Raw genomic sequence first — 20,153 nt, forward strand, 5'->3', positions numbered from 1 at the left:
TTGCTTCCTCATATTGACCTTATCGTTGACTCCACGGTGGGCCATCGAATGTTAAGTTTCATGGACGCGTACTTTGGGTACAACCAAATTTGTATGAAGCCTGAGGACGAGTAAAAAGCCTCGTTCATCACCGACCACAGCCAGTACTACTACACGGCGATGGCCTTTAGGCTAAAAAACTCAAGAGCCACGTACCAACGTTGGTCAATCGCATGTGGAAAAGTCAGGTAGGCCGCAATATGGATGACCTATTGGTTAAAAGTGGAACCATGAAACAACATCAGAATGACTTAAGGGAGGCTTTTGCTATATTGAGACAGTACCAGATGAAGCTAAATCCAGCAAAGTGTGCTTTCAGCGAAAGATCATGAAAGTTTCTGGGGTCCATGATGTCCTAGTGTGGAATTGAAGCAAATCTCGAGAAGGTGAAGCTAGGTACCCCAGTACAGAGCAACTTCCCTTTGCCCTTGTAGTCACCTTGTGCAAGCTACACCCCTACTTTCAGGCTCACCCAATGAAGGTCTTCACAGAGGCTCCCCTCAAGAAGATACTACAATGGCCGGACATATCGGGTCAACTCATGAACTGGGTGGTGGAGTTAAGCGAGTTGAACATCGAATATGTGTCATGCATTGCTATTAAGGGACAAGCGTTGGCAGACTTCATAGTTGAGTTTACTGGCGTCCCTAGCGAAGTTGAGCATGCATCACCGTTAAAGCCCTAGAAAGTCTTAATTGACGGCTCATCTTTCTGGGTTGAAGGGGGATTACAGGTGCATATCATCACACCAGAGAGGGAGAAGCATAATTACCCAATTAACTTGGCATTCAAGACTACAAACAACAAAGCAGAGTACGAGGCCTTGTTGTCGGGATTGGCGGTCGCCAAAGCTTTAGGCACTATGGAAATAGATGTGTGTGCCGACTCCCAATAGTGATCAATCAAGTGCGAGGGGAATTTGCTATAAAATGTGATAAGTTATGAAAGTATTTAGCGTTGGTGAAGACTAAGTGCTCCCACTTCAAGTACTTTCAAATTCAAGAACCAGAAGGCGAATAAGCTGGTGTGTGCAGCCTCCGGGCAGGAAGATCTCCCCCCACCAAAGCAAACGGTAACACGAATGGTCGAGATACCTATTGTGGGAATTGAGGTGATAGAGGTACAACCTAAAGCTCCTGACTGGGCAAGGGACATCATCAAGTACTTGGACAATGATGAGCTACCCGAGGATCGATAGGAAGCCAGGAAGGTTAGAGGTAAAATCGCAAGGTACACGTTGATTGAAGGGGTTCTATACCAAAAAGGGCACTCGGCTTCGCTCTTGAGGTGCATCTCCTTAGAAGAAGCCTAGTATATGTTGTCGGAGATGTATGAGGGAATTTACGATCACCATTCAAGTGGAAGAACTCTGGCTGGAAAAGCAATGAGGATGCTGACAAGGATGCTGACAGGAGAAAGACCCTTTACCCTCACATACAACCACAAGGCGATGCCTTCGGTGGAGATTGGGATCCCCACATACTGGGTGCAGACTTTGACCAGTCTTCCAACGATAGGAAACTCGAAGAGTAGGTGGACTTGTTAGAAAAGGTTAGGTTAGAGGCCGCAGTAAGGTTAGTGGCTAACAAGAGAAGGGCAGAGTGATGCTTCAATAAGATGGTGCGTCCAAGGACATTCGTAGTTGGGGACCTTGTGCTCAAGGAAACAGGAACAACGACACGGGATCGGGAAAAGTTGGGACCCCGTTGGGAAGGCCCATATGGGGTCTCTGCGGCCAATCACCCAAATGCCTATAGACTCAAGGACTTTCAAGGGAATGAACTGCCACACCTCTAGAATGCTGAACACCTATGCAAGTTTTATTGCCAGAATCAGTCTAGTTATTCTAAAGTTATGTTTCCATGAATTCCTTGCGAGATGCCTAATGAAAGAAGTGTTGTGCTTTAATGTTAAAATTTAGGAACGCAACTTTCGTCAACGTGACTCTCTTCTAAGGAAAATCTTCAATTAATTACCTTCCACATGAGCGTCAACAGGAGGGAGTGGGATCAGTAACAGACTGCCCGAACAACTTACCTCCTAGAGGAATAAGGAAATAGGTTAAGCCAAAGGCCGCCCTATTTTCCTGGTGGCGGAGGGCAAAATCGGCCCCACGACCACCCCAATAACTTACCTCGACCTCTGCTGTGATGAAGTGTGGTATTAGCACCAGCCTAACCCAAACTTACCCTTTCCTGCAATGTCAACGAGTGGGAGTAGGTTTAATAATAGACTACCAGAAGAACCTACCTCCTAACGAGCTATGATAGGTGGGCGGGAATCTCAACCTCCTCTTCTAGGAGAGTGGGACCTACCCCAAGGTAGCCTGAATACCTACCCCAATCCCCGTTGGAGCAAAGGAGCCCATCAGTCGCAATACCGTTTGAATTACCTCCCCCGTAAGGTGCCAAAGGGAAAGGTAGGCCTAAAGGTTGCCTTGCCCCTCCTGTGGTGAAGTGCGGGTTAGTCCTCAGCTACCTAAAGGAGCAGATTTACCTTCCTCACAAGCATTAATAGGCAGGAGCGAGTTCAGTAACAGGCTGCTCGAACAACTTACCTCTCTGCAAAACAAGGAAATAGGTTGAGCAAAAGGCCGCCTTATTTTCCCCACGGCAAAGAGCAGAACCAGCCCCATGGCCACCGAAATAACTTATCCCGACCTCCCTTGCAATGAAGTGTGGGATCAGCACTAGCCTGAGCCAAACTTAACCTTTCCTGTGATGTCAATAGGCAAGAGTGGGTTTAGTAATAGATTGCCTGAACAACCTACCTCCCGACAAAGGATGATAGGTGGGCGAGAAGCTCAACCTCCTCGTCTAGGAGAGTGGAACCTACCCCATGGCGGCTAGAATAGTTACCATGACCCTCATCGAGGTGAAGGAGCGGATCGGTTGTAGTACTATCCGAATTACCTCCTAGAGGGACAGAATGGGCAGTTTGGCTTGAAGCATTCTGACCCCTACCCGATGAAGTGTGAGCGGTCCTCAGCCATTTGAAGATGGAGACTTACTTTTCTCGCAGGCATTAACAGGCAGGAGTGAGTCCAGTAACAAATTTCCCGAATAACTTACTTCCTCATGGAATAAGGAAATAGGCTTAGCCGAAGGCCGCCCAATTTCTCCCCAGAGAAGTGCGGACCTCACCCCCTTTGGTTGCCCAAAGGCCACGATAAAGAAATCAGGACAGCAACACAACCGAGAGTTGTGGACCTCATCCATCCATGAACCTAGAGGCCTAGGGCAAGTGACTCGGTTTCGAATGTGCTTCCAAGTGTAGAAGTGTCAAGTTGTATCAAGGATAAGTCCAGGATCGTATTCCACAGGGACAATGGGTTATCAAAGCGTATAAAAGATTTGTGAGTAACAAGTGAATCGAGTATGAGAGATGAAAATAAAGTTAAAATGCAATGCAAAAAGATAATCGAAATTGAAATTAGAGTTTCTAAAATAAAAACAAATTAACGAACACTTGGGTTGGGTTTGGGACTCTCTTTATTTTGGATTCTAGATAATTTTCTCGATTAACAACCCAATCAAGGCATTGATAATCGGAAGATAAAAAGGTTAAGCTCAAGTTTTGCAATATTTTCCTAAGGGATTTTCTATTCTACTAGCCGAACACACATTAACAAACAAACGAGAGAAGCCTTGATAATTTTCAAGCTTTTGATGTGCCTTACGTCAACAACAAAACAAGAGCAAGAGCTTCAATCTATTTTCAATTTAATTCCAACTAGTAACTTAGTGAAATCAACATTATCAACAAAATATTGCATCGATCTAAAATCCAAAACAAATCATGCCCCATTCCACAACCCAAGCTTAAAATTAGCTACACATGATATTTCTAACAATAAAAATTAATCTAAGTGAAGCCATATCAAAAACTAAGAAAATACCAACTAATAAACCCTAGAATGAAAAATAAATAGTCTATAAAATATCAGCTCAAAGAAATAAAACAAACGAGACTAAATAAATAAATAACTAAGAAAACTAAAATGAAGCTGCCACTTCTGTCTAAAAGCAAAGCAAGAATGGAATAAATTCAACACCAGCTGCGCCGAATGACTCAAACGAAAAGCAATAAAAACTAATGGGTGAAAGACAAATAGCATGCCAAAAGGCTACCGAAAATTCCCCCGTTCTGCAACGAAAATGACCAGATCTGTCTGTTGCTCTCCCTAAACGAAAAGCAAAAAAAAATAAAAATGAAAGAAGAAGAAGCCATAAAACCCCCTGCTGGTGTAAAACCGAAAAGTAGAAATAAAACTCAAAAGCTCCCTGCTCTCTGCTGCCTCCAGGTCTGAACTGCCTGCTGCGTCCAAACGAAGGCCCCTCCTTCCTGCCCAGCAAGCCGCCTGCTCTTGCCTAAAACGAAAAAATAATTCAAGCCAATAGTTGTCCCCCTATCCTCAACGAAAAAGCCAAGCAAAAGCCAAATAGCTCACGGAACCGAAACCAGCTATCAAGTCCAAGCCGAAAAAGAAAAATAACTAAAAAACAAAAACTGCCGCCTAAGAGTCTAAAACCAAAAAGAAAGCTACCTCTTACTCTCTAGGTCTAAGTGTGGAACCGAAAAAATAAAATGTTAAAAAGGCTCGAAAACTGTCTGGCACGAAATAAATAAAATAAAGTAAAGCTAAGCACTCCTTTCTCCCCTGCTCTTTCGGCGTGAATTTCTTCCTGCGTGATTGGCTGCCCTCTCCATTTCCTCTGATGTCCGAATGTTTGGTCTGCTACATGTGTGCATTCACACTTGAATGATATCTTTGCTGTGTATTGCCCAAACTATCCCTGTTATGAGAGGAATAAAAATGAAATATTTATTTTCATGTGAAACAATTGCATTATAAATCTTTTTAAGCACCAAAATACTAGAATTTATCAATTGACTCAAGTAATGTGATCTATTGCATAATTAAGTACTTAAATCATTTTTTATTAAACAATTTGTTCGCTTAAGTAACTTAATCATGCAATTTTAGCGCTTCATCACACCCCCCAACTAGCTTTTTGCTAGACTCTAGCAAATAAAGCGAACGAATTCATGCAAATGTGAGATTACCAACTACAATTTCAGAAAATCCAAAAATCACATGCTATGTAATAGATTTGTTGAGTTTAAGAACACTGGAGATAGATTAAACTGAATTTTGTATCAACTGAGAGATTTATACACAATTTAGTCAATCAACCAAGGGAATTACATGTAACAAAGCTTGCTTTCTTTCAAGTGCATGGAAATGGGGTTAGAATTCCAAGATTGACTACCAAGAGACATTAACAGTTTCAATCACAACAACCAATCTGAGAAAACCACATGGTCTTACTCTAATTCAAAACCATTGTAGTGGCGGCTTTCACGCTATTACACTTTGAAAGGCGCCTACTTTTTTTTGTAAGAACCCCGGTAATAAGCAGCCTTTTCCACTACACAAACGTAATTTTTGTTTTTGTTTTTTTTTTTTTTTTTTTTTTTTATTGTTTAGATCCCTGGCTTGTCCCTTTTCTCATTTAATTCATTTCAAATTTCTTCCTAAGCCATTAGGATATGGTTCATTAGAGTCTCAAACAATTGAAGTGTAAATCAACCAACAATGACTCAATGTAGTCTTTCTAGGCCTTCCGGGTATGTGTTGTGTGTTTTAGCAAAACTTTTAACATCTTTCCCTTGGTTTAATAACTAAATAAAATGGATAAATCCCTCTTTTGACATATACTCATATTTGCACTACATTCCACATGTTCCATGACCTCAACAAATCATTTTCTTTTTTTTTTCTTTTTTTTTTAACACATTTTTAACAGAAAACCCTCCCCCCAACTAAATGTGACATTGTCCTCAATGTTCAGCAGTTGAATGTTTGATGATGTATGTTATACAGACATGAATTGGAGCAAAATAAACACTGTAGAACATATATTAAGACGAAAATGATTAAACAGAGAGGAAAAAATTCACCTGAGATATTCGAACGTACACAAGGAGTAGATTTCTGTCAAAGTTAAAAACACAAAAAGCAAAAAAAAGAAAAACAAAACAAACAGATACTCCAGAGTAGTGGACTCAAAACAAAATAAACAAAATGCAAAACAAGCAAGAAAGAAAATGTTTTTTTTTTTTTTACATAAACTTGAGGTTCTTAGCCTCCTGCTTGAGACGCTCATTCTCTTCATATAGTATCATGTCATCCCTATTCATGGGAACTGGCAAGCGGAATGAAGAATCTAATAGAGATTTCAACCGTTTATTCTCCTGCCGAATGATTCCTTCCCTTATGTGAGACTCTTGAACAATTCGTTGAAGTACAACAATTTGTTCTTTAAGCCTTTCAACCTCATGGTTTTTGGCTTGTACCCGCTGGGAAAAAGCAACAATGGAGGATGAGTAGCGAGTCCCAAGACTCACCAAGTCATAGATAGCATCGGAGTCTGACTTATTAGCCATACTCGTATTCTCTTGTTGCAACATGGCACCAATGGTAGCTGCAGAAAGGATAGGAGGTTGAGATGCAGAATGCCTCATGGATGGATCTAGAGAAATGTTAGAAGAATGAGCCATTGACAAGGGAATAGAAGGCTTAAAACGAGAATGTTGACAGAATGCAGATGAGTTATAGAGATGAGAAGAAAACTTGATGCGGATTTGATGAAGTTCAGGACTGATTTTATAGAGATAGCATAAAGAACCAGACGAGCTGTCATCCAAGTCAAAAAGTAATGTGATTTTTTTCGGTGAAAATGACATTTCTTAGAAACTCGGAGCCTCCAATCTCGTTTGTCAACAACATCATGCGATTTTTTTCAAATCTCCAGCTACACTTGTCAGGTCACGGACGGATCCGATTTTTTTATTTTATTTTATTTTATTATTATTTATTTATTTATTTTTCTTTGGATCACTTTCCAGCATGTAAAATTCAAGAATGAGAGATTTAATCTGCTTTCAACTCATTACTAACACTCCTCCCAAAGTGGACCAACATAAGTGTAAGGTATGCAAACAGAAAATTAAATTCTCTTCCACCCCCCAACTAGATTGTAGCATTGTTCTCAATGGTGCAAGAGAAGCGAAAGAATTTACACAAAGAGAGTAGTTAAGGGGCAAAACAACTAACAGAAGAACCGAAAATTTGAAGAAAAACTGGAGGAAAGAGGAAAAGGAAGTACCTGGATAACTTTGAAAGGAATGCAACCAAAAAAAATAAAAATAAAAAAATAAAAACTGAAGAACAAAAGAAAAAAATGAAAAGAAATGGATAGATCAAGAACCATCAATTAGGATCAAGCAAATGCAAAGTAGGTTCTTCAGGTGCAACCTCAATAGCACCATGAGGGAAAACTTTTTTTAACCAAATAAGGCCCACTCCACCGAAACCTTAACTTACCAGGATCAAAAATCTTACTTTGGATGTGTTTGTTGGCTAAACATCTTCGAAACATTTGGTCAGAGCAATATTTAAACAAGTGAAGGTCATCATAAAAAAAATTATTCAACCTCAGATTTGAATTTTCGAGTGTCCTGAGTACTCCAATGAAATGGTGTCTGTTATCTGAAGATGGTTTTATAGGTGCTGCCCAAGGTGGCGACTTTTCAAACATTGGTTGCCAAAGCACCTCATGACCAATCCCTGCAAAAGAAATATTAGAAGTATCATTAAGTATATTCACATCACTTAGAATACTTTCTAATGACAATTGTAAATCAGTGGAAGAATGATTCAAGTGAAAATCCTCATCAATGATATTTTCCAGCAAATTAACTTCCTGGACTTCTTCCAAATCCTGAGGTTGCCTGCAAGTATTAAAGATATTCAGCTCCAATGTCATGTTTCCAAAACTCAATTTCAAAATTCCACTTCTACAATTAATTAATGCATTAGATGTAGCAAGAAATGGTCTACCAAGAATTACAGGAGCTTGGAAAGTAGATGGATTTGACAAGTTCATATCAAGCACCACAAAATCCACAGGATAGTAAAATTTATCAACTTGAACCAAAACATCCTCAACTATACCCCTAGGCATTTTTATTGATCTATCAGCAAGTTGCAAAATGATAGGTGTGGATTTCAGTTCACCTAAACCAAGCTGTTCATACACAGTGTAAGGCAATAAATTGACACTTGAACCAAGATCCAACAAAGCGTGACCAATTTTTGAATTTCCTATTACACAAGCAATTGTAGGTGCTCCAGGGTCCTTGTATTTAGGTGGTGTATTACTCTGAATGATGGCACTAACCTGCTCAGTAAGGAAAGCTTTCTTATGCACATTTAATTTTCTTTTCACAGTGCATAAATCCTTTAAAAATTTTGCATAGGCAGGAATTTGCTGAATAGCATCTAACAAAGGGATGTTAATCCTAACTTGCCTAAAAACCTCAAGAATTTCAGCAAGATGCTTATCTTTATGCAACGAAACTAATCGTTGAGGGAAAGGAGCAGGTATAGGACAATGAATTTTCTCATGCTCATCAGACACATGCTCTCCATCTTTATTAGAAGGGTTAGAAGCCTTACCAGAATTGTATGGCTCATGTGCTGGAGTGTTTACCACCTTACCGCTTCTTAAAGTAGTCACTGCTTTGACCGACTTTAAGTTAGGATCCTCACTTATTGCTTGCACTTGATGAGGCTGCCCTTGTGGATTTGGTTGTGACTGTGCAGGAAATTTACCCTTCTCTTGGGTACTTAAAGATGTAGTTAACCTTGTGAGGGAACTCCGCATGTCATTAATTGCCAATGAATTCTGATTGTTGAGTGTTGCTTGACCTTGCATGAACTGTTGAAGTGTCACACTCAGCTGCTGAATCGTATCTTCAAGTCCCTTCTTTTGCATTGGAGGTGCTTGAATTGTGAGTTGAGAGGGCCTCGGAGCCAAGGTTGCTGGAGCTACATGCTGGTCACCCCTCCAACTGAAATTTGGGTGGCTCCTCGATCCTGGATTATAAGAATTAGAGTAAGGACCAGAATATGGTTTATGTATCATGTTTACAGCATTAGATTGGTCCAACAATACTTCCTTGAAAGCAGGGATCGTGGGACATTCATTAGTTGAATGCTCACGATCCTCACATATGCCACACTTCTCAGAAAATTTAGGGACAGCATGCACTTCATTTACTTTCTTCAATTCCATGGCTTCCACTTTTCTAGACAACAATGTTAATTTAGCACGCAAATCATCATCTTCATTTAAAGTATATTTTCCATGACTAGACTCAACTTGCCTAGACCTATCATGCACATTAGTTGTGTCCCAAGATTGGGCATTTTCAGCAAGATAATCAAAATATTCAAATGCCTCCTCAGGCTCTTTGTCAAAAAATTCTCCATTACACATGGTTTGTACAAATTGGCGCATTTTAGGTGTCAAACTTTCATAAAAAAAACTAATCACACGCCAATGTTCATAACCATGGTGTGGGCATGAATCTAATAGATCTTTGAACCTTTCCCAACATTGATAAAAAGTTTCAGAATCCTTTTGAGAAAAATTCATGATCTGTCTTTTCAAAGCATTTGTCCTATGTATTGGAAAGAATTTTTTCAAAAATCTTGTTTGCATCTCCTGCCAAGTGCCTATGGTTCTAGGTCTTAATGAATTCAACCATGTTTTAGCTTTATCTTTCAAGGAAAATGGAAACAATTTTAGTCTAATGACCTCCTCAGTGCAGGTCCGGTCCATGAATATAGAACAAACCTCTTCAAATTCTTTTAAATGCAAATAAGGACTTTCTGCATCTAAGCCATGAAAATGTGGAATTAATGGTATCATTCCAGGTTTACAATTGAAATTATGAGCATTCAAAGGTGTAATGATGCATGATGGAGTGGTGGTCCTAACAGGATATAAATATTCTCTAAGTGTCCTATTAGGATTTACCATTTCCCTATCATTGTGTCCTTCTTCTTCAGCCATGTTACTATGAGTGTCAAATGATGATTCAAATGCTGAATTAAGAGAAACAGATGATGCACTCGATGATGAGGTTGATAATTCAGTCCTAGCAAGTCTATGTGCTATCTCTAGCCCAACCAGACATGCAAGTTCAGCACAAAACAAGATAAAAGTAAACAAGAAAAATGAAAGGTAAAGATATCACCCAGGCTGTGAAGAGGTTCACAGCTCCATAAACGTCCTCTCAGGAAAAAGAGAATGCTCTGATAAGCACCAGTTGTCCCCGGCAACGGCGCCAAAAACTTGACTCGGTTTCGAATGTGCTTCCAAGTGTAGAAGTGTCAAGTTGTATCAAGGATAAGTCCAGGATCGTATTCCACAGGGACAATGGGTTATCAAAGCGTATAAAAGATTTGTGAGTAACAAGTGAATCGAGTATGAGAGATGAAAATAAAGTTAAAATGCAATGCAAAAAGATAATCGAAATTGAAATTAGAGTTTCTAAAATAAAAACAAATTAACGAACACTTGGGTTGGGTTTGGGACTCTCTTTATTTTGGATTCTAGATAATTTTCTCGATTAACAACCCAATCAAGGCATTGATAATCGGAAGATAAAAAGGTTAAGCTCAAGTTTTGCAATATTTTCCTAAGGGATTTTCTATTCTACTAGCCGAACACACATTAACAAACAAACGAGAGAAGCCTTGATAATTTTCAAGCTTTTGATGTGCCTTACGTCAACAACAAAACAAGAGCAAGAGCTTCAATCTATTTTCAATTTAATTCCAACTAGTAACTTAGTGAAATCAACATTATCAACAAAATATTGCATCGATCTAAAATCCAAAACAAATCACGCCCCATTCCGCAACCCAAGCTTAAAATTAGCTACACATGATATTTCTAACAATAAAAATTAATCTAAGTGAAGCCATATCAAAAACTAAGAAAATACCAACTAATAAACCCTAGAATGAAAAATAAATAGTCTATAAAATATCAGCTCAAAGAAATAAAACAAACGAGACTAAATAAATAAATAACTAAGAAAACTAAAATGAAGCTGCCACTTCTGTCTAAAAGCAAAGCAAGAATGGAATAAATTCAACACCAGCTGCGCCGAATGACTGAAACGAAAAGCAATAAAAACTAATGGGTGAAAGACAAATAGCATGCCAAAAGGCTACCGAAAATTCCCCCGTTCTGCAACGAAAATGACCAGATCTGTCTGCTGCTCTCCCTAAACGAAAAGCAAAAAAAAAAAAAAAATGAAAGAAGAAAAAGCCATAAAACCCCCTGCTGGTGTAAAACCGAAAAGTAGAAATAAAACTCAAAAGCTCCCTGCTCTCTGCTGCCTCCAGGTCTGAACTGCCTGCTGCGTCCAAACGAAGGCCCCTCCTTCCTGCCCAGCAAGCCGCCTGCTCTTGCCTAAAACGAAAAAATAATTCAAGCCAATAGCTGTCCCCCTATCCTCAACGAAAAAGCCAAGCAAAAGCCAAATAGCTCACGGAACCGAAACCAGCTATCAAGTCCAAGCCGAAAAAGAAAAATAACTAAAAAACAAAAACTGCCGCCTAAGAGTCTAAAACCAAAAAGAAAGCTACCTCTTACTCCCTAGGTCTAAGTGTGGAACCGAAAAAATAAAATGTTAAAAAGGCTCGAAAACTGTCTGGCACGAAATAAATAAAATAAAGTAAAGCTAAGCACTCCTTTCTCCCCTGCTCTTTCGGCGTGAATTTCTTCCTGCGTGATTGGCTGCCCTCTCCATTTCCTCTGCTGTCCGAATGTTTGGTCTGCTGCATGTGTGCATTCACACTTGAATGATATCTTTGCTGTGTATTGCCCAAACTATCCCTGTTATGAGAGGAATAAAAATGAAATATTTATTTTCATGTGAAACAATTGCATTATAAATCTTTTTAAGCACCAAAATACTAGAATTTATCAATTGACTCAAGTAATGTGATCTATTGCATAATTAAGTACTTAAATCATTTTTTATTAAACAATTTGTTCGCTTAAGTAACTTAATCATGCAATTTTAGCGCTTCATCAGCAAGGCCAAGGCCCAAGCAATCTGGATAAAGGATAGGAGGTGTGCATTTCAGCCCAACCCTTTGCCTAAGGCTGTTGTGAGATAGCAAGGGTCGGTGACATTCGGCACTGCAAGACTAAGAGTTCCAATGCCAGTGAGGTAAGCCGTGGCACCCGGAAGAACGGCGTTTCGATCCCCATCCGACCTGAAATTCTAGCAGTTCACTTTGCTACAAAAAAAAGGAGGAAAGAAAATTTTTATTAAGGAATAATGTACAACAAAAGAAGAAAGCGTCAAGCCACGATATGAAGTCATGAGTTCACTACACAACAAGTTACAACAGTAGGCCAAAAAGATCAATAGCAAGAAGAATGTGTGTATTTAATACAACACAACTTTTTTAATTGTAAGTTGCAAGGGCCTTTTTTTTGGAGCAAAATATAAAATAAGCTGGCCATTTATGGATTTTTTTTTCTTACCTTTTGAATGAATTTAGCCTTGAATAGTATACAGGCTTTTATTTTATAAGTAAAAATTTTTACCATTTCTCGATAGTATACATCCTTGAATAGTATACAAGCTTGGTATATTTTGTATATTAAGTTATGTATAATTAAGTTCCATTTCTTGGTTAATATTGTCACATAGCTCTCTCTCTCTCTCTCTCTCTCTCTCTCTCTCTCTCTCTCTCTCTCTCTCTGTGAGTAAAATCCAGCAAATCGCGCCACCCAGTATTTGTTACTGTTTGCCGAGGGGAGGAGGGTTGTGCTTCGGCTCCACCCACCTCTCCTCCTCGCCGGCCAAGGTACTGTCTATTTCCGTTTAGTTATGTCTTTTTCCGATTGGTTTTTATGTGTTTTTCTGGTAGCACCATCATTTGCCGATCTACTGCCTTTCGGTGATCAAACGCCTACAAGCGCCCCTCCAGCAGCTTCCCCAGGCGCCGATTGTCCTGTTAGCGGCATAAATTAGCTATTTTGTGTGGCGCGTATGGCTCACGCGTGACCTATACCGCATGTGAAATTCATGCGCCTCTGTGTCTCAGGGAGTCTTCTGCCGCCACGCGCGGCAGTTCTGGATTAGCGTCGTCGAATCTTCCAGATTCGACTATTTTTCACTCTCCAGATGTGGTGCGTGTGCATGGCCTACACGCACTGCCACCACCTGTTTTGGCCATTTTTCGGCGATTTGACACAGTGATTGGTTGCTACACTATGTTCCAGCTTTTCCTAATCCAGGATCGAGTGAAAGTGGATGTAATAGTTCCTTCCGGCCAGTTTAGACCAATATGTTGCAGCACACCCCTTTGTACTGCGGCTTTCAATCGTAGTCGTATAGTCTGTTTATCAAACTATATTAAAACCGTCACCAAGCGGTCTTGCCCTTATGGGAATTGGATGTGAGCCGTTTGTTTGATTTCGATCACCCCCTTTGTTTTTTTCTTTTTGTGTTGTAATGTGTGTTGGCTTTGGAAAGACTGTAGGGGACTGTCACCCCATCAAACTTGTATCTTGTATCTGACAGTTTATCTATAAATGTCCTACTTTCTGAGAAAAAAAGAAAAAGTTCCTTTTCTTGGTTTGTGTCATTTTACTAATTACCTTATTGTTGTTGGTCATTTTGTTTTATATAGGCCAACCTTGCTCTTGGGGATCTCATGTCAGTCAAGACTCTTGGTTTCTGTCATTTTACTAATTACCTTATTTTCTTAGTTGATACATAAGAAAAGGAAGAAAAGCAACATCATTTTAATCTTCCCAGCCAAACTTTCACGTAATTTTGAAAGTGATAAATGTTTCAGACGCAGGCGTAGAAGTTTTTGAAGATAAATGATGCTTGTCATGAAAGCTTGACTCTTGATATTTTAAAGAAAATATTGGAACTCTTGAAATTATAATATATTATAATGATACAACATTTATATAACTCTACTCAACTCATATATGCTCGGATCAAGATTTTCCGCCCTTGCTTTGACATAGAAGGGCCCTCCTCATCAACGTTTGTGGGGGACTATACTCTTTCACACTTCAATACTCGTTTAGGATAGGATGAGGATTCTTGAAGAGTCTCCTCTCTAGTTTCGCTTGGAGAAAATAGAGGTGGTGGTATGTCTATGTTCTATTGAACGGTGGTGGTTTCTTCATTGTTTGTTCTTGATTTAGCGTAGTATCTCTCTGTTGGGCTACTTGCAATGGATAAGCTTAATAGTTTGTGGAGTAATCTTCGGTTGACTGAGGAAGAGGATACGTCTATTATGATTGAAGAAGAAGCAGTTTCTGAGATGAAGAAGAAGGGCGATCTTAGTTTGATTGGTAAAATATTGTCTGATAGACAATTGGCAACACAAGTGGTAGAGTCTACTTTGAAGAAGATTTGGCACCTGAGTAAACCTACAGCTTTAAAGGAGGTTGGGAGAAATATGTATGTAATGATATTTGCAACTCATGTTGACAAGCAGAGGATTGTTGAGGGAAGACCATGGTTCTTTGATGGTCAGCTGTTTGTCATTAATCCTTTTGATGGCATTTCTCCAATACATGATCTAAAGTTTGATACTGCACCTTTATGGGTGCAATTCCATAATCTACCTATGTTTGGGATGAATAGAGAGGTTGGTGTAAGGTTGGGTAGTTCAATTGGTGAAGTCCAAGAAGTAGATGTCGATGATGATAATGTAGGGTGGGGTAGTAGTTTACGAGTGAAGATTCTGATTGATATGAAGAAACCTCTTGCTAGAGGCAGTACTTGTATTTTGAATGGAGTAAAAGTCTGGAGTCTAGTGCAGTATGAAAAGCTTCCACGCTTTTGTTTTACCTGTGGTCGAATTATTCATGAGAATGTTGAATGCCAAAGTAAGACAGATTCTTCTCCTCAATATGGTGCATGGTTAAGGGCTACTTCTAGTGCTAAAAAGAAGTGGGATTCATCAAACGAGTATAGTAAGATGATATCAACTAGTACTGGGGAGAAGCAAGACATGGTGACATCTGATGAAGATGCTGTGCAGGTGGAGAGGAAGAGTCAAGGTGAAGCTACTCAGGTGGAAAGTCAAAGTCACAGTGAAGCTGCTCAGGTGGAGAGGGAGAGTCACGGTGCAATTGCTACCCCGATGGAGAAGATGAGTAACGGTTCCTCATTTAATGAGAAGATACTGAATTCAACCATAAGTTCAGCTGCTGTTACAGAGAACTTAAATAGCAAAGTAGTTACTGACTGTTTTGAGGTAACGGTTACTAATGATCCTTTATTGGCTAGTAATGATGTGGAAGGGTCGGAGCTGAAGAGTTCTAAGGGGCCTAAGAAAACTGTTGTTGGCCTATATGATGGGTTTGTTGCTGGACCATCCTATGGGCCTACTGCTGGACCTATTACTGGACATGTAGAAAGACAAAAGAGGCAACGCCTTATTTTTCAAGCCCAAGGTACTGGAAATTCAAACTCATCCCTGCATGTTGCCCAGAAGCAAGGAAGAAATACTAGAAGTACTTGGAAGGAGAAAGCAAGATGGCATTCTACTGTTGATGAATCAAAGAAGAAAAGAAATGTAGAGGAGATTTCAGGAGGCAAAGCTACTGCAGGTGGTAAAAAGAGAGGTAAATTTACTGCCTTTTCTAGTGATGAAGTTGATTGCATTAAGAAGAGTAAACAAGAGGGGATGGATTCTAATGAATTGGTATCGGCAGAGGCTGTGCACCAGCCCTGCCAAAACCAATGAGTATTGTAAGTTGGAATTTCTGTGGGCTTGGGAACCCACTGGGAATTCAAACCCTTTCTGACTTAGTCAGAAAAAAAGCTCCTGAGTTTTTGTTTCTTCAAGAAACAAGACTTCATTCAAAAGTTATGGAAAAGTTAAAATTTAAGCTGGGGTTCTATGGTTGCTTAGCAGTAAGTTGTGAAGGTAAGAGTGGTGGGATTGCTCTATATTGGAAGAAACACTTTAAAAAGCTTTTCAAAATTCCATGTGCATGCGAAGGTTACTGAGGAAGGGGAGAATAGTGAGTCTTGGTGGTTGACTGGTGTGTATGGCCAACCAAATGTTAGTAGGAGACATGAGTCATGGGATTTGTTGAGATCTATAAAAGTCCCTAGTGATAAGGGATGGTTGTTAATGGGTGATTTTAATGAGATTATGAGCAATAATGAAAAGAGTGGGGGTAGAGTTAGATCTGATAGTCAGATGAAGGCTTTTAAAGATGTTATTGAGGAATGTCACTTACATGATCTAGGCTTTGAAGGAAATCCTTTCACTTGGTGTAACAGAAGAGAGGAGGGACAAACTATAAGTGAGAGGCTAAACAGGTTTTTTTTGAATTTTAAGTGGCATTCTTTCTATCCAATGGCCACTGTGTTCCATGGTATTGTGGCATATTTTGATCATGTGCCTATAATATTGAAGTTGACTGAAAGAGTTCAAAGGCAGGTGGGGAGAAGATTATTTCGTTTTGAGGCCATGTGGGTTGAAGCTCCAGATTGTAAACAGATTGTTCAAAGAGCTTAGAGGGGAGTTAATGGTAGGAGAGAATTGAGCACTGGGATTAAGAAGATTCAACACTGTGAAGAGAAGCTAACAATGTGGAATAAATCTAGTTTTGGACACGTGCAGAGAAGTCTTAAAGTGGCACAGGAGAAATTGCAACTGGCTCACCAGATGGATCCTCTTTCTCATGACAAACAGAAGCTGCAAGAAGCAAGAGATGAGGTTCAGAAATGGCTACAAAGAAATGAAACTATGTGGAGACAAAGATCTAAGGCTTTATGGCTAGCTCAATGAGATAAAAATTCCAAAATTTTCCTTCATAAAGCATCTCAGAGAAAGAAAAAGAATTGGATAAATGGTATGAAGGACTCAAATGGGGAGTGGCAGAAAAATGAGGCTAGAGATGAAGTTATTATTGAGTGCTTCTCTAATCTTTTCAAAACAGCTGAAGTCTCTGGAAACATGGAGTTCTTACAAGGACTAACAGGTAGAATAACCCTAGCTATGGTGGAGAATCTTGATGCTAGCTTTACACAAGAGGAAGTGAAAAGAGCCCTTGATGAGATGCACCCTACAAAGGCACCTAGTCCAGATGGCATGGCTCCAATTTTTTATCAGAATTTATGGTCTGATGTAGGTCAAGATGTTACGGATGCAGTTCTTTTTGCTCTTAATTCTGGCCATTTTCCTGCTGTGATCAATCATACTTTTATAACTCTGGTCCCAAAGAAAAACAAGCCTGAATTTGTATCTGACTATAGGCCAATCAGCCTCTGTAATGTGATTTATAAGCTTATATCTAAGGTTCTAGCCAATAGACTTAAGAGAATACTGTCCTCTATCATTTCCCCCTCTCAAACAGCTTTTGTTCCTGGAAGATTAATAACTGACAATGTGTTAGTTGCTTATGAGGTGGTACATTTTCTGAGAAGGAAAAGAAGTGGAAGAGATGGATTTATGTCTTTGAAGTTGGATATGAGTAAGGCTTATGACAGAATTGAATGGTCTTTTCTTGAAGAAGTGATGAAGAAGATGGGCTTTAGTGAGAAATGGATGAAACTGATCATGCTTTGTGTAAAGTCAGTATCATTTTCAATTTTAGTGAATGGAGAGCCAAAAGGTCACATTGTTCCTTCTCGTGGATTGAGGCAAGGGGATCCTATTTCACCCTATCTTTTCCTGCTATGCACAGAAGTTCTTATTTCTTTTTTGGATCAAGCAAATACTTATCAACAAATTGAAGGTATTCGAGTATGTAGAGGAGCCCCTAAGTTGAACCATCTGTTGTTTGCAGATGATAGTGTCATTTTCTATAAAGCAAACTTGCAAACTTGTTTAACACTTCAACATAGGTTGGGCATATATGAGCAAGCTTCAGGTCAGAAGATCAACTGAGAAAAAACCTCTATGGTGTTTAGTCACAATGTACCATCTTCTCAAAGGGAGGAAATTATGGAGTTTTGGGGTGTTCAACATTACCAACAATATGAAAAGTACTTAGGCCTTCCTCCTATGGTTGGAAGAGGGAAATATCAGGCTTTCTCACTTTTGAAGCACAGAGTTTGGTCTAAGTTGCAAGGATGGAAAGAAAAACTACTGTCTCAAGGAGGGAAAGAAATTCTGTTGAAGGCAGTGGCCCTTTCAATTCCTACCTACACAATGAGCTGCTTTAAACTACCTAAGTCCCTATGTTCTGAGCTAGAGGGCATGATGGCAAATTTTTGGTGGGGACAGAGGAAAGAAGAAAGGAAGCTGTGTTGGGTGAGTTGGCATAAAATGTGTAGTCCCAAACTTGAGGGTGGGATGGGTTTTCGAAATCTACATATTTTCAACAAAGCTCTCCTTGCAAAGCAGGGGTGGAGGATCTTGTCAAATGAAAACTCACTCCTCCATAAGGTTTTTAAGGCAAGATATTTCCCTTCATCTAGTTTTCAAAACTCTTCTTTAGGGAGTGCCCCTTCCTATGTTTGGAGAGGTATTTGGGAAGCAAAGAACAATTTACTTCATGGATGCAGGTGGCGTGTTGGAAATGGCTTGTCAATAAAAATTTGGTTTGATTATTGGCTGCCAAATCATAAGCTCATACCTGCTCAATCTGACTTAGGACATCTAAGTGATTATCTAGTGGCTTACCTGATGCATGATGATCAAAGAAGCTGGGACATTGACAAGGTCAGAAGTCTGCTACCAGTTCAAGAGGCTACTGAGGTGCTTAGTATCAGAATCCCTTCTGAAAATGTGGCAGACACACTTGTGTGGGAACATGAGAACAGTGGAATATATAGTGTCAAAAGTGCATACACTTTTTTCATTAAATTGGAGCAAAACAAATAGGATGCTGAGAGTTCAATAGTTGCAGATCAGAAATTGATATGGAAGAACAATTGGAAACTTCATGTATCTCACAGAATTAAAGTTTTTGCATGGAGGGTGTGCAAGAATATACTTCCTACTCTCAGAAATTTGAAAAGTCGAAAGTTAATTGAGGATGACAATTGCATTTGGTGTCAAGAAGAAATGGAAGATGTTAACCATGCACTGGTTTACTGCCCTTTAATTATTGATTGTTGGATGCAACTCTTTCCATCTCTCAAAACATCTACTCAGAGAGAAGATTTTTTACAACTTGTTCTTTCTGTTATAAGAAGAAAATCTGATGGTGAGTTGGAGAAGCTCTTTTTGATGGCAGGGGGTTTTTGGTATAGGCGTATTCAGTGGATGTATGAAGAACAATTTCTTACAGCAAACCAAGTCATAAAGCATGCATTATCTTTATATCAGGAGCATAAGGCAACTGCAGTAGCGTTGAAAGTTGGACTGAGGTATAAATGTAGATGGAAACCACCTCCTTCGGGCATGCTAAAACTTAATGTGGATGGGGCCCTCTTCAGTGATCAATGCAGGTCAGGTATTGGAGTGGTTTTAAGAGATGACAGAGGACAGGTCTTGCTTGCAGCTAGTAAACCAGAAGATGCACTTGCTGATCCAATGGAAATTGAGTTAATTGCTATGTTAAGGGGTCTGCAGTTGTGCATTCCTTTGGGCATATTAGAGTTACAAATTGAAACATATGCCTTGCTTGTTCTTCAGGAACTGCAAAAAGAGGATTACTCTTCAACTTTGTGGGGTACTCTTATTCAAGACATCAAGTCAATACTTAACAGATTTCCATCATGGAAAGTGCAACACAAAGGGAGGGAAGCAAATGGAGTGGCTCATTCTTTGGCACAATATGCATGGAATCTTAATGATATAGTTGTTTGGTGGGATTCAATCCCAGAATGTACGTATCTCCCAAGCTATGTGGGCAGATTTATTTTTGTAATGTTTGATATTTGCTTATTTGAATAAAGTGCATTGTGGTTATCAAAATATATATATATATATATATATGCTCGTATAAATTTGAATAATTAAATAAGTATTATTTTAATATTATAACCTTTTATTTATTAATGAGAATATCTTAGACATGATTTATACGAAGGATAAGAGAAAACTATGTTCCTAAAACTATTGATGTAATTGTTTGAATCCTCATGATTATAATCTGCCTACTACTCGTTGGAACTCAATACGAGATTACAACCTTAATTTGAATAGGTATATTAGAAAATTAATTATGTGGATTTTCAGTAAGTTGTGAATTTTCAATCAAGTTTGCTGAGAAAATCACTGGTGTTGGCGATAA

General features: G+C 39.3%; 1 non-coding gene across 1 annotated transcript; it reads left to right on the forward strand.

Moving 5' to 3' along the window:
• Positions 1-9,457: 9,457 nt before the first annotated feature.
• Positions 9,458-9,565, forward strand: LOC122293842. The gene has a single exon (XR_006237372.1). It is a non-coding gene; the product is annotated as a small nucleolar RNA R71 (small nucleolar RNA).
• The last annotated feature ends 10,588 nt before the right edge of the window (positions 9,566-20,153 follow it).

This window comes from Carya illinoinensis, chromosome 1 (genome assembly GCF_018687715.1).
Source record: "Carya illinoinensis cultivar Pawnee chromosome 1, C.illinoinensisPawnee_v1, whole genome shotgun sequence".
Classification (NCBI taxonomy): domain Eukaryota; kingdom Viridiplantae; phylum Streptophyta; class Magnoliopsida; order Fagales; family Juglandaceae; genus Carya; species Carya illinoinensis.